At 43.3% G+C, this 26,804-nt stretch overlaps 2 long non-coding RNA genes across 2 annotated transcripts in view; both read left to right on the forward strand.

Moving 5' to 3' along the window:
• Positions 1-26,804, forward strand: part of LOC117036625 (uncharacterized) — a 47,738-nt gene that overhangs the window by 11,639 nt on the left and 9,295 nt on the right. The gene's annotated exons all lie outside the window — the stretch shown is intronic.
• Positions 1,920-8,857, forward strand: LOC117036624 (uncharacterized). The gene is made up of 3 exons (XR_004425420.1): positions 1,920-1,974; positions 7,265-7,362; positions 8,661-8,857. It is a non-coding gene; the product is annotated as an uncharacterized LOC117036624 (long non-coding RNA).

Consider the following 26,804-nt stretch of genomic DNA (forward strand, 5'->3'; position numbering starts at 1 on the left):
TTTCCTGGGTGGTGTCATGGGGCGGGGGTGGGAGGGCTGTGGGTTCCTGATCCCTATTCCTTTAGTCTGTCAATGATCCACCTTCCTGGAAGAAACAAAGGTTGGAAGATGCTGACAAAGGCTGCAGAGATTGTTCAAGCACCTTGGGTAGCAAACAGCTCATAAAAACCCGGGGTGGGGATGGGGAAAGTGCACTTGGATGCACTTGGATGATGAGGTACAGAAGAGTGAGAGGGAAATACATCTGAAATCGAGGTAGGTTTAACAATTAAGGGGAAATGGTGCTTAGCAAAGTTATTTGTGGTTTTCAAACTCAGATTCAAGAACAATAGAAAAATTGTTCCAGATGTTCAGTGAAACTTGGAACAGAGCCAGGTCCACACAACGCAGCGCTGTCTGGGGGAAGGAGGGAGAAAGGGAAAGGAGGGAGAAAGAAGGAAATAAAAGAAGGGGGTGGGGTTGATTTAACTGTGAAACGAAATACAAATGATGGAAGAGGAGCAAGCTCCCTGACCTGCTAGGCAATGACTGCCAGGGCAACCTGAGTTTCTGAATTTGAAATCACAGGAGAGAGGTTTGAATGAACTCCAATGCTGACCACTTGGGATCTTTTCTCCCCGGGAATTCAGGGTTAGAAAGATTCCTGTAGGGTGTATTGGATTCTTCCTCTTGAATTGCACTTGGGTTTCTTTATGCAGTTCTTCATATTTTGGCATTGTTTTCTGAATTGAAAATCTTGTCATGTTAATTTATTTATAATTCAACAGAGGCTGAAAGTGCGTAGATTTTTACTGATGAGCCATAGGAATTAACTTGCTGCTGAGCGCTGGAGTGCACATGAGAATGCTGTGGGTGATTTCTGGTAGCTGTTGGTAGTCGCCATGAAGTTGGGTTAAATCAGCCCCCTCCTGTCCTAGAGAACACACCTGAGTCCAGAATTAACATGGTTGTTAGCTATAAACCATCCAGACATGTTTACGTTGAAAGAAAAAACACCTACTATTCACGAATGTGGACAACTCCACCAGCTCTCTGATACCAAGGTTGCTGGTACATGCAAAAGCCATGAGGTAGTTCATTGGACACTGGCTCCGTGCCAGCCTGTGCTAAGTGCTAGCAGAGGAAGGCTCCTGCCTTTACAGAACTCACAGCCTTTTGGGGGCTGACAGACTGTCGACCGTCAACCAGCCTGGAATTCCTTCAGTGTTATGGCCAAAGCTGGTACCCAGTGTTAGGAATCCAGAAATAGCGAACAGTTTTCTGTTTGGGTGCATGTATATATGTGTGCAGGTAAGTATGTGTGAGTGTGAGTGTGAGTGGAGTGTGTGTGTGTGTGTACGTGTGTGTGTGATCAGAGAAGTCTCCACAGAAAGACACTTGTACTCTGTGTTGGAAAATGACTAGAATTTCAAAAGGCAAGGGTAAGGGCAATTCCAGATAGAGGGAACTGCATGGATGAAAGAGATCGTGATTCAGGGCAAAAATACTTTGTGAAGGAAACAGGATTGACTAAAAACCAAAAAATAGCTTGTTCTCATCTCTTCTTTTACTTCCTCTTTTCCTTCTCTTCTCTTCCAATTTTTTTCACTTTATTTCTCAAACAATTCATCCTAAAGCCATTAGTTGGGGCAGAGCAAGTAGGCATCCATGCCCGAGAAAGGCATGACGGACCAGGCCTGGAGGGAGGGCATCCACAGGGGGTGCCGTCAGGAGACCTGGAGTGGGGTGATGAATATTCACAGAGTGGGACAGACGGGAGTGGAAATTCCCCCAGAGGGGGACAGCCTGGCAGGAGGTATCGGAGGGAGGAGAGTTTCCATTCAGTGGCAGAACAAGCAAGGCAAAGGAAACAGGAGGTGATTTTCAAAACAAACAAACCCGAGATTGTACATATTGATCAAGTTCATTTATTCATTCAACAGAAATGCGTGGAGCACACACCCACTTCCAGATCCTGCAGTGGGGGAGGCAGAGGTAAGTAAGGGGGACACCGTTTCCATTCTCATGGACTTAAGGGCTTTGCGAAGATACTCTGCCCAAAACTAAGGAAGAAAGAAACTAGTGTCCTTTGCAAAAATTTAGGTCTCATAACATATATGGGCCACACATAAACCCAGTGAAAACCATCTTCCAATTCTTATTGCAAGTGTGAATTGGTGGATCAACCCATGACCCCAAAGGGATCACAAACAGGTCACTTTTCGAAACACTTGTCTAGGTTTGGCAGCATTTAACTAATTTTGTTTTTTTTGTTTTTTTCTTCAATGGTTCTTTCATTCCACTATTGAAAACCCACTTTCATTTTCCTGCTGAAGTGCATGCATCTTCGATTTTGCTGGCACTCTTGAGTACTAGTTCAGCTAGTTTAGAATTCTGGTTAAGAGTCACTGTCCTTCAGCATTTTGAAGATGCTCCTTCGTCTTTGGAGGTCCGTCGTTGCTCCTAAGAAGTCTACTTCCCAAACAACAGCCATTACATCGATGGCAATCTTCCTTTTATCTTTAGTAGCTTTTAAGATATTCTATTTGTATTCGATGCACTGCTTTTTCATTACATTGTATAAGATGTGAATTTGTTTCTATTTAATCTCTTCGAGATTAAAGTCCTCCTTCAATCTAAGAATTCATGTCTTTCTTTATCTTTGAAAATGATTCTTATCCATTCGCTCTATAGTCTAGCTTCTTGAAGATATGTTGGTCCTACTCTTTTGTTTATATGCTCATATCTCTTAATTTTTCTCTCATATTTTCCAGCCCCCACCCCAAATCTCTCTCTTTAATTTATGGGTAATTATCTCAACTCTATCTTTCTATCTATTAATTCTCTCTTCCCCTATATCAACTTGTTCATTAAGTTTTTTTAAAAAAATGTTTTTATTGAGATATAATTCCCATGTCATAAAATTCACCACTTTAAAGTGCACAGTTTAGTGGTTTTTAGTACATCTATAAGATTGCACAACCATCATTACTATCTAATTTCAGGACATTTTCATCATCTCAGAAAAGAAACCCTGTATCCACTAGTAGTCACTCCCCATTTACTCTTCCCTCCATCTTCTGGCAGCCACTTACCTACTTTCTGTTTCTATATATTTGCCTTTTTTCAACATTTCATATCAGTTGAGTCATATAATATGTGACCTTTTGTGTCTGGATTCTTTCACTTAACATAATGTTTTCAAGGTTCATCTATGTTGTACATACATTAGTACTTCATTACTTTTTATGGCCAAATAATATTCCATTGTATGGATAGACCACATTTTGTTTGTCAGTTCACGTACATTTGGTTTGTTTCCACTTTTTGGCGATTATGAATATGATGCTATGAACATGTGTGTATATGTTTTTTGTGTGAACATGTGTTTTCAATTCTTTTGGGTATATACCCAGCAGAATTGCTGGGTCATATGATAACTCTATATAAAACTTTGTGAGTAATTGATGAACTGTTTTCCACAGTTCCACAGAGGCGACACCATTTTACATTCCTACTGGCAATGTGTAATGGATTCCAATTCCTCCATGTCATTGCCAAAACTTGATATTGTCTATCTTTTTTATTCTAGCCATCCTAGTGGATGTGAAGTGTGTCTCATTGTGGTTTTGATTTGCATTCCCCTAAGGGGAATGATGTTGAACATCTTTTCGTGTGTGTGTGTGTGTGTGTGTGTGTGTTTTATTGACTAGTTGTATATCTTCTTTGTAGAAATGCCTATTCAAATTCTTTACTCACTTTTAAAGTGGATTATTTATCTTTTGGTTGCTGAGTTGTAAGAATTCTTTATATATTTTGGATGTGAGTCCTTTTTTTATTATAATTTGTAAAAATATTCTCCCATTCTGGAGTTGTCTTTTCAATTTCTTGATGGTGTTCAAAAGTTCTAAATTTCTTTTTTTTTTTTTAATGTATTGGGGTGACAATTGTTAGTAAAATTACATAGATTTCAGGTGTACAATTCTGTATTACATCATCTATAAATTCCGTTGTGTGTTCACCACCCAGAGTCAGTTCTCCTTCCATCACCATATATTTGATCCCCCTTACCCTCATTTCCCATGCCCCACCCCCTTACTCTCTGGTAACCACTAAACTATTGTCTGTGTCTATGAGTTTTTGTTTCTCATTTGTTTGTCTTGTTCTTTTGTTGGTTTTGGTTCATATACCACATATCAGTGAAATCATATGGTTCTCTGCTTTTTCTGTTTGACTTATTTCGCTTAGCATTATACTCTAAAGATCCATCTATGTTGTCACAAATGTTCCTATATCATTTTTTCTTACTACCAAATAGTATTCCATTGTGTATATATACCACAACTTCTTTATCCATTCATCTATTGAAGGACATTTTGGTTGTTCAAAAGTTCTAAATTTTGATGAAGTCAAATTAATCTATTTTTTTTCTTGGTTGCTTGCTTTTTAACTGGTATATCTAAGAATCATTGCCTAATCCAAGGTGATAAAGATTTACACCTATGTTTTCTTCTTAGAATTTATAGTTTTCGCTTGTAGATTCATTTTAGGTTATTTTTTGGTATATAGTATGAGATAAGGGTCCAATTTCATCCTTTTGCATGTGGATATCCAGTTGTCAAAGCACCATTTGTTGACAAGACTATTCTTTCTCTCATTGAATTGTCGCCTTTGTCAAAAACCAAATGACTAAAAAGTGTAAAGGTTTATATATGAACTTTAGTTCTATTCCATTGAGCTACGTCTGTGCTTCTGCCAGTACCACACTGTCTTGATTACTGTAGCTTTGTAGTAAGTTTTGATATCAGAAAGTATTTCAAAGAGCAACATTAGCAACACTATTGGGGTTTTCTGGACCCGTCTGTCTCCTGGGGAAGCAAAGCAGAAGCACAGAGCTCCCTCTTGGAAGAGCGCTCCCTAAAGACTTTCTTCCTGGAATACAATAAAAACAACAGGCACTGAGTTAGGTCATCCGCTTACATCATCTCATTTAATCCCAACAGCAGCCCTATGAGGTAGGTGGTATAATTTTGATTGTTTCCATTCTGCAGAAGAGGAAATGGACTATGCCACATATGTTCCAACTGCCCCTCCAGACTCACACTCTGTGCTTGGGGGCTGGGTGATGTGTCCTTACACACACAGGCTTTTCACCCTCTGGGCTCTGGTTGGGTTTGGCAGGGGAGCCCGGCAGGAGTTCAGAGGGTGGGGTGCATGAGGTCAGGGCTTGTATTCCCTGGGTCCTTCTCAGTGAGGGTGCCTCTGGCTGGCCTTGACCCTTCCTGAAGGTCATGGTCCTCTCAAAGCTGCTTGCTCTTCACGACTCCCTCTCCTCTGGGTTCTTGTGACTTCACCCTCTCCAGACCCCGCCCTGCATAGGGATGGCTACAGCTTCTGGGAATGTGGCTTCCCCCCAAGCAGACGGATGGGTCTTGGTGCTCTGAGTGAACCCCTTCTGAGTGGTCAGTTCAGCAGGCTCAGGAAGATGCTCTCTTGAGGAAGACCCACGGGAAGATCCACCTGCTGTGCCAAGTTGTACAAGCACTTACTCTGAGGTCCTTGCCAAGCCATGTAATATTAATGGTAGTAGTAGGTGGAGCCGCTCGTAGGAAGGAAGCTTGGGAAAACGTAATGGAACTTTCAGATGCAAAGTGCAAGGCCCCAAAGCTCAGCAGCTCAGCGTTAAAGACTCTGCCTTGAGGGGCCAATCAGACTCTGCCAAGTTTGGAAAACCATTTAGCTCTTTCAAAGCAAACGGAGTAAGAGGGAAAGTCATAAGTTACATGTCAAGGTACCTTCTAGCAGATGAGCCCATTAGCAATACTTCTGAGACATGTAGGTTTTGAGAACCTTGCGGGTGATTTTGAAATGATCTGGGAAGGATCCAAGTGTCTGCTTGGAGACATGCTTTGTGGAGAAGGGGAGGCCACACGTAGGCAGAGCCTGAAAATCACTGCTACCATTTCATCCTCTTCCCACCGAGAATTCCGGTTTGCCGACTACATCTAAACAGCATGCTTGCTTGACTGCTCCACTGTAGAGCCTTTCAAAAATTAACCCTTTCATTTAGGACGAAATCTCAGGCCTACTGAAAAGTGACAAGAATATTTCTCTGGACTCCAACATGTCTTTCACACATAGTCACCTATTCTTACATTTTGCCATATGAGCTTTATCTCTTTTTTTCTCTCTTTCAATATATGAGGTTGAGCCATATGAAATATATACATGATTTATTCTTATTTTTATTTTAGCTGAACATTTGAGAGTAAATTGCAGAGACCAAGACCTCAAATCCCTAAGTACTTCATATGTGCCTCCTAGGAAAAGGACATTGTCATACATAACCACAGTTCAAGGGTAAAATTTGAGGAATTAACGGTGCTGTAATTGCTAACTGCTCCCATACCACTTTTATAGCCATGTTTGTGCTCTCCACTTTAGGAGCCAATCCAGCATCTCACCTGACACTTTGATGTCAAGGTTAGGGCCTTTTGGTGGATTCTTGAGTGAGGCGGGATTCAGTGTGGATCAGGTCTTGGCTCATTGGTTCTGGACGGCAGGGGAGCAGTTATTTTTCACCAGAGAAAAAGGCTCCCAATATGCCCGGGATGAGATGCTCTAGACTCAGGGGGAATCCAAGGGCTCTGGGTGACTCTCCAGAGAGACACCAACACAGAAACACTGGGACAGAAGCTTCCTGCTCTGGGTGCCCACGCAGCAGCACCACAATTTGCAATAACACCCATCTGCAGCCAGACCTCACAGCACCTCCCGTCTCCCTGGGGCGGCTGAGTTCTCAAGAGTCTCAGGAGCTCTTCCCAGGGTTGCACAGTCTCGTCTGGGGAATCCTCATCCAGGATTCTGTGTCCCTCTGGCTTTGAAATCAGAGTGCGTAAGGCCACATCATGTTCTACTTGGCTAAGCAACAGAGTCGTGTTAGTCCCTAGCTATGACATGGGGACAGTAACATCTGCGTCACTAGTTTGTAAAGATTCAGAGTAGTGTCCATAAAATCCTGGAACTCACAGGCTCTTGGTAAAAAGAAAAAGAAATTCTCTTTTTTTCTTAAAAATAAAAATATATTTGTTTCTTCTTAAAAAATAAACGTCAGGTGGAAAGCTCAACTCAGCTGACCTTATTATATGTGAATATATTTATGTGTATGTTTGCATATATGCACATAAACATATATGTTTATACATGTATTGTAGGCAATTGATTGATTGTATCAATCTATCATCTACTTATACGTATGATTTCCTGGCCCTTTTTTGTATTACAGCGGCAAAGAAAGAAGAGGCAACAGAAGACATTTCTGGTTGGATAACCCAACACCAATCCTAACTCTCTTCTCCCATGCCAGTTTCCACTATAGAGATGGTAGGAATCTGATTATTTTATGGCTATAAAAGACCTTTGAAGTTTGAGGGGACCACATGTCACCGTTCTGGTCAATAGGATGTGAGCAGGAGCCTTTTGGAACTTTGGGAAAGATTCTGATTTTCCTATTGAAAGGAAAAGGAAAGATACTAGTACTGCCCTTTCCTTCTTCAATTTTGCCTTGGATGCAGATGTGATGTCTAGAGCTGTGGCAGCCATACTGTGCCCATGAAGGGAGCCCTTTTCAAACCAAAGGGAAAAGGCCAACACACTAACGATGTCAGAGCAGAATCAATCCACAATCAGTTGAACTGAACCAATTATCACAATCACCTACGTCTGATCTTCTTGTTATACAAGAAAAAAAATGTCTCTAATAAGACCCCTGTAAATTGGTGTTTCTGTTATATATTCTGAAAATATTTGTAATTGATAGAGGCATAATTATGAGAGACATTTCTAAGGGAGATGAAGTCTGAAATCTCTGACGTTTCTTAGCTCTATTTATATCTGGAGGTGAAGAAAATATTACTAGTTTAGTTTGAGAGATGTTAAATTTATTGTCACTGTGTCACTACTTGCCAACACATGCTATCACATTTAATCCTGAGTCCAAGGTGAGATCAGATACAGACGTGGAGACTTGGCCTGAGGAGAGGGTCAGTCACACTCTACTCGCTCCAGCGCATCGGCCAGGGATGCTCACATGGGAACAGAGAAGGGGGCAAGTCCATCAATATTTGGGTCTTGGCCTAAAGGTCGGTCTTGAACATAACAGAGGGGAAGTCAGGGAAGTGGGAGGATAAGCAAGAAAGATCCATCATCATGGAACCCATGGAGAAGCTGTGAGGTGCTATGAGGACATTGGCGACCTCAGAGAGAAGTTGCAAAGGGCTGCAGGGAGGGTTCAGATGCCCAGAGTTGGGCAGTCTGGACATATGTACTGACTGAGGGCTTCGGGGACTCATCCTGGGGCTCCTGTCTCCCCCACTTTAACAAAGAGCTGGATTAGATGCTTTTTGGGTGCAGTCTGACTCTCTCTTTCTATGACTCCATGCTGCCTCCTGTACCCAGAAAGCAAAGACCTCTGCTTCTAGATGCCTGGGGATGAGGAAAGAGAGAGAATGAGAGAGGGAGGGAGGACTGGAGAGGGACATGCAGGAGGGAGGGGGTTGGCTCTTTGCAGGGGTATCAGGACAGAAGAAAGCCTGTGGCATTTGCAGTTTTGTGCGGCTGAGAGGGGAGGTGATGGAAACGGGGCAGCAGAGCTCCTGACACTGGGGTATTATCATTTCCAGCTCATCGGAAAAACCAGGAGGTTTGTGTTTCTACTACCTGCTCAGCAGTCACCTCAGGCTGATGCAGGGCGTCTCATGGTACTCTGCTCTCCGGCTTCTGTGTTCATATTTGGATTTCCTCTTACTTGTTTACCCAGCTCGAGTGTCAATCCTACAGTCCTTAACTCCCTCAGCCTCTAGGATGGAGCCTTGCACACTGGGAGCTGTCAGCATATTTACTGATTTCATTTGGGGAAAGTAGATTTTGGTTGAGGTCCCTGCCTATTGTTTAAATCATTGTCACCCTGCCTTTGTGACAGCTGTACAGGAAACAGTACAATAGGGCATGTCAAGAGTAGGCGTGCCCATGACATCCAAATAAACGTCTCTGGCCCACTTTGCCTCCATGTCTGTCCCCTATGTCCAGCTGCCCCTTTGTCCTCAACATCGCCACTCTTCTGGCTCAAAAATGCCACCCACCCAACACCAAGGACCAAACTCGTGTTCTCCCCACTCTCCCCCACAAACCTTCTTTCACAGATTTCCCCAAAGGGCACCAACACTTGCTTTGGACACTTTGCTCACCCTCACCCCTTGTGTCACTTTCACTGCCAAAGCCAATGAACGTATAGCCCCGAAATGTCACTTCCCTCCACCTCCATCACCTGCGTCTGCCCATCCACTGGCTTTCTCACTCGGACCACTCTAACATCAGTGCTCCCCATCAGTCAGAAGCCCAAGCTAGTTTTACAAACAACCACCACAACACACGTGGACCACAGCAGTCTTTTGCTTAAAACCATTCCATGACCTTCCAAATCGTGGCTGCGGCCTCCAGGAGCTTTCTGGCCCCGGATCACTGCTCGGCCTCCGCTTGCTCCTTTCTGACCTGTGCTTTCAGAACTCTGGTTGAGTTCCTGAAACACTCCTTGTACTGTTTCCTCGGGGTCTTCACTCCTGTGTGGAACACTCTCATCTCCCACCTCCTCATCATCTCCATTGAGTTCCTATTCAAACTTCACATCTCAGTTCAATGGTCACTTTCTCAGGGAAGCCAGCCCAGTCCCCACAAAGCCCAGTCGGGCCCTCCTCGTAGACCCACAAAAGCACTGTGCTTTTTCTTTGCAGCACTTACCAGAGGTATAATTCGATATTTGTCTACCTATTCGGTTAGCGTCCATCTCCCCATCTTGACTGAAAAACTACAGGAGCACAGAGACTGGGTATGTTTTTGTTTCCAGCTGAATCCCAGTGGTATCTAGAATACCTTGGGTGGCAAACAGTAGGCGCTCCATAAACACCCTTTGAAAAAGGAAGGGATGACAGGGGGGATGGATGGATGACCAGTAGAGCCTAGACCCTTTTCTTCTGTCAAGGGAAAACGCCACACCATCATACATGCCACCAGCACCAGCAGTGGATGAAGGTTCCAATTTCTCTACTCATCACCAACACTTGTTATTACATAGACGTATCTCCATCCTGGTGGGTGTAAAGTGATATCTCATTGTGACTTTGACTTGCCTTTCCTTAAAGACTAAGGATGCTAAACATCTCCTGTGCTTGTCAGCAATTTATATATATTTTCTTTGAAAAAATGTCTATACAAATCCTTTGCCCATTGTTTTAATCGGGCTGTTTGTCATTTTACTGTTGAGTTGTAAGAAACTGGACCTTAATCATATGCGTGACCGGCAAATATTTTACAGAAAACTTTATCTTTGCTCCCTGCTGAAACTCCCCTAACATGACAGCAAAGGAATAAAATTAGATTCATTTTAGATAGAGAGAACAGAAGCAAAAAGACAAAAACACTGACAAGAAATTTCTAAAAATTCTTGGAAGCAGAAAGCATTTGGAAACGTGATCTCTGATTTCGGACATGGAGGCAGTCACATCAGAGGTGCTGAGAAGGAATAAGAAACCCCCCTGCAGAATTCTGGAAAAGTCCATGGCCTTAAAACACCAAAACTACAGAAGTTCGGCATCAAGCAGGGGATAACACACTAGTTTTATCTACACACGGACTGGATGGACTAGCTCTCATGTATTGTCATTCACAGAAGGCGAGAGGTTTCTTTTCTAGAGAAGATTCCCTTCAGACATTTCAGATTCAGAAGCATGGGCACCGTGGAGGTGACAGAGGTGTAGGGTTCACAGTAGGCAGATAAAATGAAAGTCTACATTCTGAGTGAGGTCTCTGTGGTATCCTTACATTGTCCCCAAATGTGGACATCTGGGCACCTGTACTCCAGGCAGGAAACTGGAAGGTTCTTCTCTAGAGAATCTGCAGAGCCTCAGAGGAGAGTCTCCTGATCCTGGATCGGGGGTAAGGTGAGGCCTGAATGCAACCTAATCAACCCCACCCCCAGACCCACCCTGCTGACACTGCCCAGACCATAAGCACTGTCCATGCTTAAAGCGAAGAACACATCCCTGGACCCTGACCCTACTGCAGAAATGTACCCATTACCCACTAAATTAATCCACTTAAGGAGAGAAGAAAATATATTTCAGCCAAAACAAAATACAAACAAACAATAACAACAACAAACAAGGACAGACTACCATGGAAAAGAAACAGAGAATATGAAAGCAGCCTTGAAATTAAAAATGTAACTAAAATGAAAAACATTAGGCCGGCGCAGTGGCTCAGGTGGTTGGAGTGCTGTGCTCCTAACGCTGAGGTCGCAGGTTCAATTCCCACATGGGCCAGTGAGCTGCACCCTGTACAGCTAAGATTGTGAACAACAGCTCTCCCTGGAGCTGGGCTGCCGTGGGCTACATTGTGTTTCCAGAAGTGGCCAGTGGCCAGTGTGAGTGTCAAGCAGCCATCGTGAGTGACCGTGGGCTGCTGTGAGCTGCCATGAGCTGCTGTGAGCGGCTGACCTATGACCGCCAATCGACTGCCTGGGGGCGGGACAAGCGGGAGTGCAAGGCTCATAACACCAGCATGGGCCAGGGAGCTGTGTCCTACACCACTAGACTGAGAAACAACGGCTTGAACTGGAGTGGGGCAAGGGGAGGAGGGAAGGTAGAACAAGGGGAGAAAAAAAATTAAATAGCAGAACTAGAGGATAACGTATAGGATCTCTCCTGGAGAACAGAACAAAAAGTCAAAAATAGGGATGATAGGGCAGAAAAGAAAGAAGGGAATTATTAAGGAAACATTATAAGAAAAAAACTCTAGAACTTGAAAGGGCACAATAATCATCCAGTCCAGGAAATGAAAGAAAGTTTCACACCGATAGGGAGGGAAGAAATAGTTCTCACACAAAGGACTGGGCTGCATAATGACATTGAACTTCTCCGGAGCAAAATGGAAACAATGTATTTAAAAGTAGGAGGACAAATAATTTTGAATCAAAAAATCTGTATTTCCAAGTTATCTATCAAATTTGAAAGCAACACTTTTTCCATGGGTACAATCTCAAAGAAATTGCTTGTTAAGCAACCAGTATTGGGAAACTATGGAAGGAGGTACATAAGAAGGGAGAGAGAAAACAGAAAGAAAAACAGAAGAAGAAAACTTTTGACCCAGCAAACAAGAGAAACAATCCAGAAGGATGACGAGGGTAAACTTGGACTGTAGTCCTCATCCAGTTCAGAACAAAGGAGAAGGGTGGAGAGTCATAGAAGAGAGTCCTTTAGGAAATCATAAAGCATCTGATATGCTCAGTCCTTTAGAAAATGTTACTGGTAGACACTTCACAGATCCACTGGAAGACGTGGGGGGAAAAATAGAAATAGAAACATAGACGATGAAGTAAATGGAGAAAATTGAAGCAAAGATGAACTCCAGGAGAAACAAAAACTTGTCCAAGAAATGAGAAGATGGAAGTGTCTCCTGCTTCAGCAGTGGTCACTATTTACATATTTGTAATAATGGAAACACTGGCTACTGGTTTCATTCCTGAAATAGCATATTAGAAGAATGGGTAAAGTGGAAGGGGGGAGGAGGAGAAAGGGGGATACAGGGATGGAGTGGGTGGGTGGTGTGTGTGATGATCTGTAAGAGAGCTAAATCCTTATCTAACCCACTAGGAAGTCCTGTTGGAAGTACATCATTTCCAACACGGATAAATCAAGGAAAGTATAGCATAAGCATGCTGTTTAGAACTAGGGTGAGTACCAGGACAGACCACTGACTAAGTGGTTGCCTCTGGGGAGAGGACTGGCGGGCTGGTAATGGGGAAGGGAGAAACCAATGCTGTTTATTGCCAGACTTGCAGTTTTATTTCACTTAAAAAAAACAACAATTTTAAAATCAGTTACAAAATCCTAAGGAGGTTCCTTTTGAAACGTGTGCTGTGAGACCAAGAATTGAGTTTCTACTCCATTTACCTGCAGGAAAAGTGACAGTGACATTCATAGCCCCACAGGATTTTTATCAACTGGGGAATTTTTATCCATAAGTTCCCACATCCTCCCCTCCCCCAATGCACATATCCTGCCTTGATGAAAATCTTTGTGTTTTAGACAAAAAAGGGAGAAAACAAAGGTGTGAAAGTCCAAGCAGCTTAACTGGAAAAAAAATCACGGCCCAAAGCACATATTTGTATCGCAAAGTCTCTGATCTACTTGAAGAAACGTAAAATCATTAGTGTCTACGTTAGTGTCAAATGTGTGATCTGCAGTGTTTTCCAGCAGAGCAGCACATGTTTCTGAAATAAGTGGGAGACCAACAGGAGGGAGCCAGAAAGCCAGGAAGTGTGACTCAGACATTTGCTTTTAACTTTAATTAGTAAGCCCTGCCAATGTACTTCTCGGAAGGGGAAGCTCATCTCATACCCTCTTTCTTCTCAAGAGATTTCAAGTGAGTCTCACCCAAGAAGTGAGCCACTTGGTTGCCATTACACGTCTGATGAGACCTGCTCACTCGGCACTAGTTAACACCGAGCTGCACAGCAGTCGGCCAAAATATATTGATCACTGACTGCCTTTATCTTCACACCCTTTCATAGGACACCCTAATGCTGGTGAGTTTTTCAAAATGAATCCAAGTCGCAGAAGGTTTCTAAAAGAAATGGTGGTGTGTGTATTGGCTCAGAAACAGAATTGCAAAGTGCTTTCCAGTTGGTAGACTTGCAAAGAAGATGCAAAGGGATGCTATGCACGGAAGTGCAGACCAAATTTGATTCAATAAATATTTATTGAGTGCCGACCATATGCTACTCTGTTGGGATATAGAAATGGCTAGACCATGGGACCGGCCTTGGGGTACCCTAATATTAGATCATAACTCTTGTGCCAGGACTCTCCTTTTTGTGCCACAGTACTGGGGAGCTCTAACTAACCCCCCGCTGGGCTGGAGGGAAAAGTGAAGGGATTTGGCCAGTCTCTCCAATTCTAAGACATGGTTGTTTTTTTTAAGTTTTTATTTTAACATCTCTGAAACCAGTGGGGCTGAGCGCATGTCCTCATTTATGCCCATTGTTCTTGTGTAAATATTAACTGCTCTACCTTTCCTTCTTAAGGTTTCCAGTTTAGATGATAAATATGAGCCCCCTAGAAATCCACTACAGCCATACAGTATAGCTGGTTCTGACTCTGGACAGAGCTGGGCCCTATGGGAGCTCTTTGGGGGGATCCTTATCCTGTCCTAGAGAAACAATTAACCTACGGTACAATTGGTTTCATTAGACATCATTTCGCTTAAAGTCACAGAATCCACGGCTGATGTTAAATGAGGACTTACTGTACAGTACAAGGTGAAAGGGAGACTGCAATGAACTGGTGAGTATAGATGGCAAGCAGGAGAGTAAGGCTGGTAGGTTAGGACAGAGAGAACCAAATTAGAAAATCCAGGCCTGAGGCCCGTGTGAGCTGATCTAATCACCGCGCAGCCCATGCGGTTGTGAAATGTGACGGGTAACTGCAGCATTCCCCTTTCAGCCGGGCTGTTGTACACCCCCAAAGAAGGAACCAAGGACACTCCAGCCCGCTGCCAGGGCACCTCCTACATCTCTGAATGGTCACAGACCCACACCCAGCAGCCTCTGGAAGTAATTTTTAATTCTGGAGTCAACCTTATTAAAGAAACATGATGGAGATGTTTATTTGTCCCGGAGGTGTCCTACTTCTTGGATCTTTCTAAGATGTCTTTCGTGGCGAAGCATTGTATCTCTAAAAGGGTGGAGTCTCATTCTCCTTCGACTCAGCACAAGTCTGGCCCAGCTCCCGGTTCCACCACTCAGTAAATAGTGGGGTTAAGCCACCATCAGTAAAACAGGTGAAGCACAAATGATATCCCCAAATGATCACCATTGCTGGCAAATAAATGGAAGAGATTACCAGGGCCACAAAAAAAAAATAATAAAACATTCCTGCCATTTGTATTTCGGCTGTGTCTCTATCTGAGTGAAGGAGGAAGAGTGACCGGGTTCTTTGGGTTCTTTCCTGTCCCTGTATACCTCACCATCCCACATGCGTAAGCGGGGGTTCTGGCTCTCCCACTGACCAGGAACATGGCCTTGAGGAGGTCTGGAAGCTTCTCCAATGTTGGTTCCTTATCAGTAAAACATAAATAATAGTACGGAGGCAGACCCTGTCCCCCTCTACTACCACCCCCCCCCCTCATTCTTACCAATGGAACACTGACCTTGTTTGGAGAGGCAATGTCCCAGATAAGAGGTTCCCTTCCCAGGCTCCCTTGCAACCAGTGGTGATCATATGGCCAGTTCCTGCCAAAAGAGCGGACCAGAAGCCTGCTGGGGTAGCTTCGAGGAGAGCTATTACTTTCCTCATACATAGGGACAGACTGGGCTGGCACATGCCTTTCACTCTCTGCCCTTCCTTTCTTCTTGCCTGGGGCACAAAGGCTGGTCTTGGAGGAGGGGCAGCCATCTGTGACACTGTGGATGCCACATGCTCGGGGAAGGTGGAGAAGGGTCCTGGGTTCCTGATGATTCCTCAAGCAGACGTAAAAGCCTTGGGCTGCTACTTCTCTGGACTTTTTGTCACATGAGGAAAAGAAAACCCTTATTTTGGTTAAATCACACCACTTGGGTATCTCTGAGCTGTACAGCTACCTATCTCACAAAGTAGCTGTGAGAATGAACTGAGACAAGGAAAGAAATTGCCCATCAAGGTGACTACCCACAGGGAGATGCTCCAGTTTACCTTCGAGGGATTGGCGGATAAATGACACAGATTTTACTGGAACGCAAGGGCAAATCATTTTCAGTTCCGAGTGAAATCTGCATCCACAAATCCTGATCTCCTACTCTCTGGCCCCCTGAGCCTCTACCGTCCTCTTCTTGCTTTCCTACAGGTGGCACTGGCCGGCCCTATGTGGAAACAAGATGAGGACTGTGCAAAAATAATGAGACTTAATTAGATGGAGAATTTGAAAAGAGTGTTAATGAGGTAGGAGTTGGTTTGGGGGTCACCTGAGGCTAAATTAGAGAGTGGGCCATTAGGGCAACTGGTTAGAAGTGCATTCACTAAGGAGTGCTTCAATATACCTTAGAAAATGTGCTGTCTCTGACTCAGTTTTCCAAACATGGCAGTGCGTGTGGATGGCAAAATGTAAATTAGGCTTACTTCTGGGGGGGGGGGTGGTGATGAAAAGGGAGGAAAGGTGACTTTCCCTCTAAATAGAAATAAAAACCCCAACTCTGCTCTATCTCTGTTGAGATTTGTTACAGTTGACAAAAAGTGACTAGCCCCATTCCTGCCAAAAAAGGCAGGACCTTGAGCAGAGATACATGGCCAAGACCAGCAGGACTCCATTGTGTATTTCTGTCATTCGCCGGTGAGAGGTGGACATACCTGGGGCAACACCGATGACTGCAAATCCAGTCAGCTGGCCATAGCTGAATTTAGCAGCTACTGTTGCTGAACTGTTGAACACAGAAAAATGTACAATGGAAGGAATGGTTTATGATCTAAATAGTTAAGCCAATTAAAATGCTGCCTGGTTTTTCTGGTCCAGAAAATTGCATATAACAAAATGTGTATAATTACTTTTCTTTCAAACAGAAAAAAAATATGTGTTTATTAATAGAAAATTAGTTGCTCAGAGCCTCTCCAAATTAAGTGTTGAACAGATATTTTAAAAAATATGATTTGACATAGCGCCAAAATAATAGCCTAAGTGCCCTGAAGGAATTTACAAGGGAGAGTAATGGTAACAGCTGGCATGGACCAGCCCTCGTGTGGTGCTTTCACTGTTCTAAGCACTTTACATAGTTAACTCATTTAAACCTCGAAACAATTTATGAGGTACAACAATTACTCATATTTTACAGAGGAGGTACACAGCTAATAATAAAAGTTTTGCCCTTTCATTTTAAAATATAATCCTTAATGGGAAGTGCAAAGTAACAAAGCTGAAAATGCCAGCCTGTGGCCTAATGAACAAACATTTGTACTATCTCTATTTTATGTTTATTTATTTTCTTCTCTAACCTGGAGCATATTTCTTCTGCTTTAATACAGCTCACAAGTAGGATTAGAGAGAGAAAATAACAGCTTGGTCATAGAGAAAATGAGGTAGGAAGCAGTAGCAACTTTCCTTGGCTCTTGGGGGATTAATTGTCATGGATATTTAATTTAGGATTAATAATTGTTTTAACCAAGCCATTTAAAAATGTGCCAAGCCAGCAAGGAAGAGAGGAAATGAATTCGTGATCTGAAATTTGGGGAATAAAGCTTTTCTCATTAGCAAACAGCTTTCTCTTTGTAATGTGAATAAATCTAATGAGGGTCAATTATACGTTTTATTAAATTTTACTAAACCAGTGTTACTGATCCCCCCTGCCTTGTCTCCTGAATTTTTATTTTAATTGCTTAGGGTCTCTTCTGTTGGAATATCAGTGCCATTCACTTCTGCTCTTTACTTCCCACTAACATTTTATTTTGGAGATCCCTTGGATATGATTGTCTGGAAAATCCAGGCCCAAACCAAATTCCAATGGTAACTAATACAGTCTTGAGAAATAAGCACCCTGAGTCATTTGTGGGTAGGGAGTAGAAGATGGAGGAAGGTGCGTAAGAAGGAGAATTATGATGGTTGGATATTCATAACAGCAGCCTCGGCTTCATTTACCCATTCATCCAACAGACGCTGCGCATATGTTACATGCTAAGCAGAGTACCATCACAAGAGAAGGGGACACAGTCCTTCCTCTCCAGAAACTCACAATTTCGTGGGAATTTACAGCAGGTTAATTTCCTTCAATGAAGGAGGATCTGCTAGTAATGGTATCGCTTGACTAATCCAATCAAAGCCTCTCCCGGTTGGGTAAATAGGAGAGTAGATTAAAGGTAATTGTTAGTGATATGACAACCATATAATTCTGCCTTTCTGTTTCTTCTGGATGAGCTGGAGAATTCTCAGTGATGCTTTCCTTTAGCAGTGGGTACCTGACGTTGTCAAACCCAATGCTTCTTTGCCAGCAGCTTCCACCACCACTAACTTTGCTGTGGAAAATTCTTGAGTCCCATGTTTGCCAAGTTAGGTACTCCGGGGTCTGCAAAAATTCCTTTTCCAGAATACTGTTAGCTTAATTTTCATTTAGAAGGGAAGAAAGAAGTTGACAATTCCACTCTGCTTGGCTCTATGCCAAACAAACAGAATTGAAGATGCTACTAGATATTGTGTGTGCCCCTCTGCAATTATTCACCTTCGTTGTCTTATTAAGCATCTCGCTCTCTCCCCCTGATGTAATTTGGAACATCTCTGGATTCTCAAAGACCCAGACTTCATAAATATTCATTAGGAAGGAGCCACTGACCCACAGTCAAGTGACTAAGTACCTTGAGGGCAATTCAGTTTTTCTGGAGGTCCTTTAATATCGTCTTGGTCCAGTCAGTGTTTCTACTACCTTTGCTGTAATAATTTTCTGTATTATTATGACCTCTCCTTGTCTTTTGTTCTTAGTCAGGTAAAGAAAATTCCTATATCCCCTATTAGAATTTCTAGTCCGCTGTCTTCTTCTCTCTGGCTTTCCATCTATTAGGAGAGTTCCTTTAAATGAATTGTTGAATAAACTGAAACAGTGATTTTAAAAAAACGAAACAGAGCATCATGCCTAGGTGAGCCCATATGAGTTCAGTAATGCACCTCCTTCATGCTTAAGTCTTAGCTCCACTTAACCTTCCTAAAAAGTTTCTTCACAGCAAAGGAAACTACTAACAAAATGAAAAGACAGCCTACTGAATGAGAGAGGATATTCGCCAGTGATACATCTGATAAAAGGTTAATATCCAAAATTTATAAAGAAGTCATACAACTCCACACCAAAAAATTAAACAATCCAATGGCAGAGGACCTGAATAGCCATTTCTCAAAAGGGTACATAGAGATGGCCAATGGACATATGCTCAACATCTCTAATCATCAGAAAGATGCAAATTAAAACCACAGTGAGATATCATCTCACACTTGTCAGAATGGCTGTCATCAATAAACAACAAGTGTTGGCGAGGATGCAGAGAAAAAGGAACACTTGTGCACTGTTGGGATTGCAAATTGGTGCAACCACTATGGAAAACAGTATGGAGGTTCCTCAAAAAATTGAAAATAGAACTACCTTATGACCCAGCAATGCCACTCCTGGATATTTGTCTGAAGAAATCCAAAACACTAATTCGAAAAGATATATACACCCTTATGTTCATTTCAACGTTATTTACAATAGCAAAGATAAGGAAGGAACCCAAATGCCCAACAGTAGAGAATTGGATAAAGAAGATGTGCTACATATACACAGTGATTTTAAAATCACTGTTTCAGTTTATTCAACAATTCATTTAAAGGAACTCTCCTAATAGATGGAAAGCCATATACACAACGGAATGTTACTTGGCCATAAAAAAGAATGAAATCTTAACATTTGCACCAACATAGATGGACCTAGAGGGTATTATGCTAAGTGAAATAAGTCAGACAGAGAAAGACAAATACCATATGATTTCACTTATATGTGGAATCTAAAAAACAAAATAAACAAGCAAACAAAACAAAGACTCGTAGATACAGAGAACAAATTGAGGGTTGCCAGAGGGGCGGGGGTTGGTGAAGGGATTAAGAAGTACAAATTGGTATTACAAAAGAGTCACAGGGATGTAAAGTACAGCACAGAGAATATAGCCAATAATATTATAATAACTATGTATGGTGTCAGGTGGATACTAGACTAATCAGGAGGAATCACTGCATAAATTATATAAAGATCTAACCACTATGCTACACACCTCAAACTAATATAAAATAATATTGAATGTCAACTGTAACTGTAAAAAGAATAATTAAAAAAAATAAAACACAAAGCATCGTGCCTAGGTGAGTACCTATGAGGTTGGACAATTAAGTTTGTGAACTCATCCTAGAAAAAGTGCTACATCCCTCATTGCTGAATATCACTACAGTCACCTTCGAAGTACTCCCCTTGGGAAGCTATGTACTGATGCCAGTGCCTAGTCCACCCTTCAAAGCAATTTTGGAACTCTTTTTCTGGAATGCCCATCAGAGCTGTCATTGTATTACCCTTGATGTCCTGAATGTCATCAAAATGTCTTCCTTTCAATATTTCCTTTATCTTCGGGTAAAGAAAGAAGTCATTGGGGGCCAGATCAGGTGAGTAGGGAGGGTGTTCTAATACAGTTATTTGTTTACTGGCTAAAAACTCCCTCACAGACAGTGCCGCATGAGCTGGTGTGTTGTCATGACGCAAGAGCCATGAATTGTTGGCGAAAAGTTCAGGTCGTCTAACTTTTTCACGCAGCCTTTTCAGCACTTCCAGATTGTAAACTTGGTTAACTGTCTGTCCAGTTGATACAAATTCATAATGAAGAATCCCTCTGATACAAAAAAGGTTAGCAACATCTTTACAACAAGTTTGTGAACTTCATTGTCAGACCTCATACGAGTTCAGTAATGCCCTTCCTGTTTGCTTACATCTCAACTCCAATTAACCTTCCTCCTGGAGCCACTCTGCATCCTCGGGTAGGATTTCCTAGGCAGTATGGAGAGAAGCACCATTGCGTCCTCTGATTATGGGCCTCAGCTCCTCTCAGGGACTTGGGAGAAAAAGAACCGGAAGCAGGTCCTCCTTGGTGACCAGACTTGGAAGAGAGTGAGTGGAGTTTACATGATTAGTGGCCGGCACCAGCATCACCGCAGGGGGCCGACCTGCAGGACTGGAGGCCCTAGACCAGAAGTCAGATGCTGGGCTTTCGAGAAGCACAGGACTCTTTTTTTTCCCATGGGTTTTACATTCTTTTATTATTATTATTATTATTAGTTTCAGGTGCACAAAACGATGTAATAGTTAGACATTTATCATTTATATCCCTCACACTGTGTCAACCCCCGTCCCCCATCCACTACCCCTCTGACATCGCACACAGAGCCATTACATTTCCACTGTCTACATTCCTAATGCTGTAATTCCACTTCGTGTAACTATATACATAATATATAAATTTGTAGTTGACATTCATTATTGTTCAGCTTCAGCTTCAGTTGTACAGTGCAGTGATCAGGCACCTACATCATCCCTGAGGTGGTCTCCCTCACGAGACAAGTGTCCATCGGATACCCTTTAAAATCTTTACAACATTATTGATTGCATTCCCCAAATTGACTTTCGTATCCCCGTGGCAATCTTGTGGTTACCGACTGTGCTTTCTAACCCCCTCACCGTCCCCCTTCCCCTTGCCCCCCTCCCATCTAGCAACCTCAGAAACAGTTTCAGAGGACTCTTTTTTTTTTGTTGTTGTTTTTGTTCAGTGGCCTATATGTCATTCTCATCATGACTTCTTGAAATCAAAATTTTCCACTTTTCCTTCTCATTACCATCGTGTTACCTAGGCACATGGAAGTGTTCAAAAATAACAGCCAATGGATCGTTATCATCATTAAGCTTCCGTTAGGCAAGGCCCCGATTTGTTCAATGGTTTTGGAATGAGCTACGATTCACGTTGTAAGAAACGGCTTTCTTCCACTTTTAATTGAAGCTGCTCCTATCAGATACCTGTTGGTTGTTGCCTCAGCCACCCAGCCTTGACTGCAGAGTGGTGAACCGTCCTGGGCTTCAAGTCCCCAAGATACTGGGCTTCTAGCATCTCTCTGCAAGCCGAGTGTCCTCTGCTCCCTTCTCTGGGGCTTCCCCTTAGGGGAGGCGGGTGAACATGGCACCTACACACACTGTGGCAGGTCTGGCTCTCTGGAGAAGAGTAGCCTGCAGGATACTTATTAGGGCATTCTGGGCACCAACCCCTGAGGAAGGTTGGGTTATGGAGACAGGTGGGGGCAGAAGAAGAAGTCAGCTGTGATGCAGTCCAAAGAAAGCCAGAGTCGACCTTTTGAGATGCTCTGGAGCTGGAATGACCCTGCAGATTTCTCCAATTTTTGGTGGGGAGGGAGGCTGGGGTCAGGCCTATATATCCCAGCATTGACAGAATGTGGGCTTCCCCTGGAAAGAAGTGTGACCTTGGCTAAGGCAGTTTTCTTCACCCGAGGCATCTCCGGGGGATTGATAGCTGAGGACCATCTTCAGGCAGCACTCCCAGCAGATGGGGGTATAAGCCTTCATCTCTGCAGAGGACTCTGGGGGTGGTGTCACAGTACCCACCACGCACAGCCCAGATGTGCAGGAGAGTTTCGATCCACAGAGGATGGGAGCTAATGGATAAATGCTTCTACGCAGCTTGGACAATTTGGAGAAGGATCTCTAAACTCTCAAGAGTGTCCCAGTGAGATCTCTAACTCCAGTGGCTCATAGTGGTGACCTCAATACGACAGTTTTCTGGTGGCTTTTCCTCTCTTCCTGTGTTACTTTCCCTCCTGCCCTCTGGAATCACCTCCCAGATAAACCGCCTGCATCCAAGTCCTTAGCTCAGGGTCTGCTCAGGTGTTACACATGTGCAGGCTGATGTTAATGCAGATGTAGAACAGCAGGTATGACTCTCAGCGGGTATGAAGAACAGCGGGTATGACTCTGTGAAGACACCAGGCTGGGACTGAGATCATCACAGAGATGGTGACCAGCCACACTAGCGTTTGAATCAAACTTTCCAAGAAGCTAAAAAGGAAATGGTGCTGAGAAGAGGGCAGGAAGGAGATTGTGGACAAGAATTAAGAGTGGAAGACAAATCGGACTTCGTGAAAATTTTAAAATTATATGCATCCAAAGACATTTCCAACAAACTAAAAGGGCAATCCACAGAATGGGAGAAAATATTTGCAAATTATCTATCTGACAAGGAAGTAATAGAATATATAGAGAATTCCTAGAACTCAGTGATAACAGCAGCAACAACAAAATCTGATTGAAAAATGGGCAAAGGACTTGAATAGACATTTCTTCAAAGAAGATATACAAATAGCCAATAAACAGATGAGAAGATGCTCCACAGCACTGATCACTAGGGAAATGCAAATCAAGACTACAATGAGATACCCTTCCCTTCACACCTGTTAAGGAGGCTACTACAAATAAAATCAGAAAATAACAAATATTGGCAAGGATGTGGAGACGTTGGAATGCTTGTGCACTGTTGGTGGGAATGTAAAATGGTACAGACACTGTGGAAAACAGGATGGAATTTCTTCAAAAAAAATCAAAATAGAATTACCATTTGACCCTTCTGGGTATATACCGCAAAGAATTGAAAACAGGGTCTCGAAGAAATACTTATATACCCATGTTCATAGCCGCGTTATTCACAATAGCCAAAAAGTGGAGGCAACACAAGGGTTCATTGATGGATGAACGGATAAGCAAAATGTGGTATAATACACACAATGGAATATTATTCAGACTTTAAAAGGAAGGAAATTCTGACACATGCTATAACATGGATGAATCTTGTAAACATTATACTAAGTGAAACAAGCCAGTCACAAAAAGACAAGTACTGTATGATTCCATTTATATGAGATACTTAGAGTAGTCAAAATCATAGAGACAGAAAGTAGGATGGTGGTTTCCAGGGACTGGGAAAGAGGGAGGAATGGGGAGTTTGTTGAATGGGTACAGAACTCCAGCTTTACAGGAGGAAGAGTTATGGAGATGGATAGCGGTAATGGCTACACAACAATCTGAATGTAGTTAATACCACTGAGCTGTACGCTTTAAAATAATTAAGATGGTAAATTTTATGTTATGTGTGTTTTACCAGAATAAAAAATTGGGGGGAAAAAGTATTAAGAGTTGAGAAAGCAGAGGAGGACGCATAGGAAGAAACAACTGGAAATGAAAATCCAAAATTGACCTGTGTTCAAATCTCATTCTATTTATTAAGATTCTGGACGGGCAAATAAATCATCTCTGCGAGCCTCCATGACACCACCTTTGTAAATGGGACCAGTGGTAGAAACCAGGAGAGCTGTTGGACGGCCCTACGAGTGAAAGCACTCCCCCTCCTGGCGCAGTTGCTCTTAGGCAGTAACCGTAAATGGGACTGTCCTGAGTACATTACTTCCTGGGCATTAGCTGGTGGATTTTCACTTTTTCCTTTACCGTTTCCTTTGGCAGCCTTCCGTTTCTAAGGCTGAAGTGAACCGTGAGGTTTATTGCCCCCAAGGAAGGAGGAAAAGAAGTCATTGATCAGCGCTGAGACTCAAAGCTAGCTTGTCCACATTAAAACGATCGTCTTGAAACTCAGGCTGTAGGGAGAGAAGTCTCTTTTAACTCTTTTTAAAGCCCTAAACAGCGAGGCCTGGTAGACAAGTCCCCTGAGGTTTTATTACAAGTTCAGAGTAGAAAGGCTCAGAATATGACACAGGGAGTGGGAGCCGCCCACCAGGACTCGTGTGGATTATAGGAAGCAGGGAGGGGGCGGGGCAGACAGTGAGGTAGGCGGGTCCTGCCCTCCTCCTGGCAAAAGGCTTGAAGGGGCACGGTGCATTGTATGGTAGCAGGGGGAGCTGGAAAGAGAGGAGGGGCTTTGTTTCTCTCAAGGGTGGGGGTGGTCTGGGCCCATCGCCCTCCCATCCACACCTCCCCCTTTTCCTACCCTGTTCTGTGGCTCTGTCTCTCAGCAGGGTGGCCCCTGTGGGCTCTGTTTCCCAGGCTCCCATCTCAGCTGGGTTCAGCTCTTAGGAGGACCTGAGGGGAAGCTGGAGGCTGGAGGAAGGGAGAGGCGGGGGTATTTCTCCCTTGCGTCTCTGCTTCAGGCTTGGTCTCCAGAGCCACTGCATCACTTCTGGGCTTCGGGTCCTACTGGACAGGTCTGCTGCGGTTTTTACCTTTCTCCAGTGCCAGCAGGACCTGGGTTCCGCTAACCTTACCTTCTCCTTTTGTCCCTCCAGCCAGAGGGTAGTGGTGGCTTCCTGCAGCTGCTAACCTCTGGGTGCCTCACACTGCCCTTTCGCTTCTAGCTCTTCTATCTTCTGCATCATCATTGGCCGGTACTGAAATCCTTCTGTTTTAAATACCTAAGTAGTTTCTGTTTTCTGGTGTCCCTACTGCTGTAGGGATCGAGGAGAAGAATGTGCCACCCACTGCCCCTATGGGACACACTACTGAGAAAGGTAGTGCCACGTGGTCTTTTCAGAGAAGCTCTGTGCACTTCGGAGCCCTTGGATTGTCACAGACTGTAGAGGGCTGAGATTTGGCAAGCAGGGGTCATGGCCGCGGGGGCTAGAAGGGTAAACACAAGGACCAGGACCAGAGTCTCAAGGGCCATGGCAATAGCAAGACAGCAGGAAGGCTGCCAGGCCCTTAGATCAACCAGGAGAGTAGGCCCCAAGCTCCAGCAGCCACAGCACTGGCTAATGTCACCAGGCATTAGTGACCAAGTGGACAAGGACCCAGGTCTACAAAGGCCAGGGAGGATCCAGAGACCAGCTCAAGGGAACCAGACACAGGTCCCCATTCCTGGGCTCCTCTGCCACCTGGATACAGTAAATGCCCCCAGACAGCCCGTAGCCTTCTGGGAGAGGAGGAGGGAGGGCCGCGGAAGCTCGGAGGACACTGGTTAGACCCAGAGGCACTGAAATCTCACTCATTGACAAGTTTAGGTTTCCTTCCCACCTGGAAGGTAGGAGGGTCTGGAGGAAGGGATAGCTCAGTGGAAAATTAAGAAGCCACATTTTCCTTGCCAGAACTCTTCTTATTACAGGCCATTATCAATAATAGAGTGAACAACCCAGACTTCCTTGCCACCCTCATTCCATTTCTTTATGTCGTTGGCAGGTCTTCAGATACAATCTGTCTCTTGCAGTCTTTCTCCCACTGTGCTTTCTGTAATTTGCCACGTTCAAGCCATAGGACTTTGGGCAGGCCGTTTAACCTCTGTGAGCCTCAGTATTCCTATCTGCCAAGTGGAGGTAGTAGAGGCCATCTTTGTCATCTGAGTATCTGAGAGAAATAGGGTTGCATGGCGAGCGGAAGTGAACATAATGATCAAATAGTCACTACCGAACGATCACTTAGGAAATTGGTTCCCATTGAAATGTCCCTGTGCCTGCCTGCAATGCAAGTACAATGTGGATCAACTGCAAAGAGAAATCACAAGATATGCAAAGATGAAGGATTTCACAAAGAAGAGAAAAGTAAAGTTGGATGATTGGTAAAGTCACACGTGAAGTCGGCAAAAACAACAAATAGTACCGAATCAAAACAGTTAAAAATTGTTAAATTTTTAAAACAATTAAAACAGAGAAAAAGAAGGAGGGAAAGCTCTGGGGGGAAAGTAGCTTGATTCATTCTTTGTTCTTTCTCAGCTGGTCATCACTTGTTCATTTATTCAAATATTCAACAAATATTTATTGCACAGTGGCTGGCTCTAAGCACTAGCAATACAGCAGATCAGCACTGCATTGAGAATACAATTTTGTAAAATATGAGACAAAATATTTCATAATTTTTAGTTTTGCTTTTCAAGCTTAAAAAAATACTGTTGTAAATTTTTTCACTTACTTGAAATGACATTTTGCTTCTTGTTTTAAGTGAATTTACTTTAAGAGATCTTTTCCAGAGACAACTCACCCTGTTTCTAGTCTTCCTAACTCTCAGAGTATTTTAGAGAATCAGATGACATTAGACACCTGTCAACACTTCACATTTTCTAACCAACTTGACAGGGTAAAGTGGCTATCTCTGGGGACCTGCTCCTGGAGTGTCATATGGCTTATGGAAAAGAAACGCCCCCCACTTTTTAAACTATTATTTCTATTATTTTAGGTGTAGAGAGATCTCAAGTTATAGC

This window comes from Rhinolophus ferrumequinum, chromosome 17 (assembly GCF_004115265.2).
Source record: "Rhinolophus ferrumequinum isolate MPI-CBG mRhiFer1 chromosome 17, mRhiFer1_v1.p, whole genome shotgun sequence".
Classification (NCBI taxonomy): domain Eukaryota; kingdom Metazoa; phylum Chordata; class Mammalia; order Chiroptera; family Rhinolophidae; genus Rhinolophus; species Rhinolophus ferrumequinum.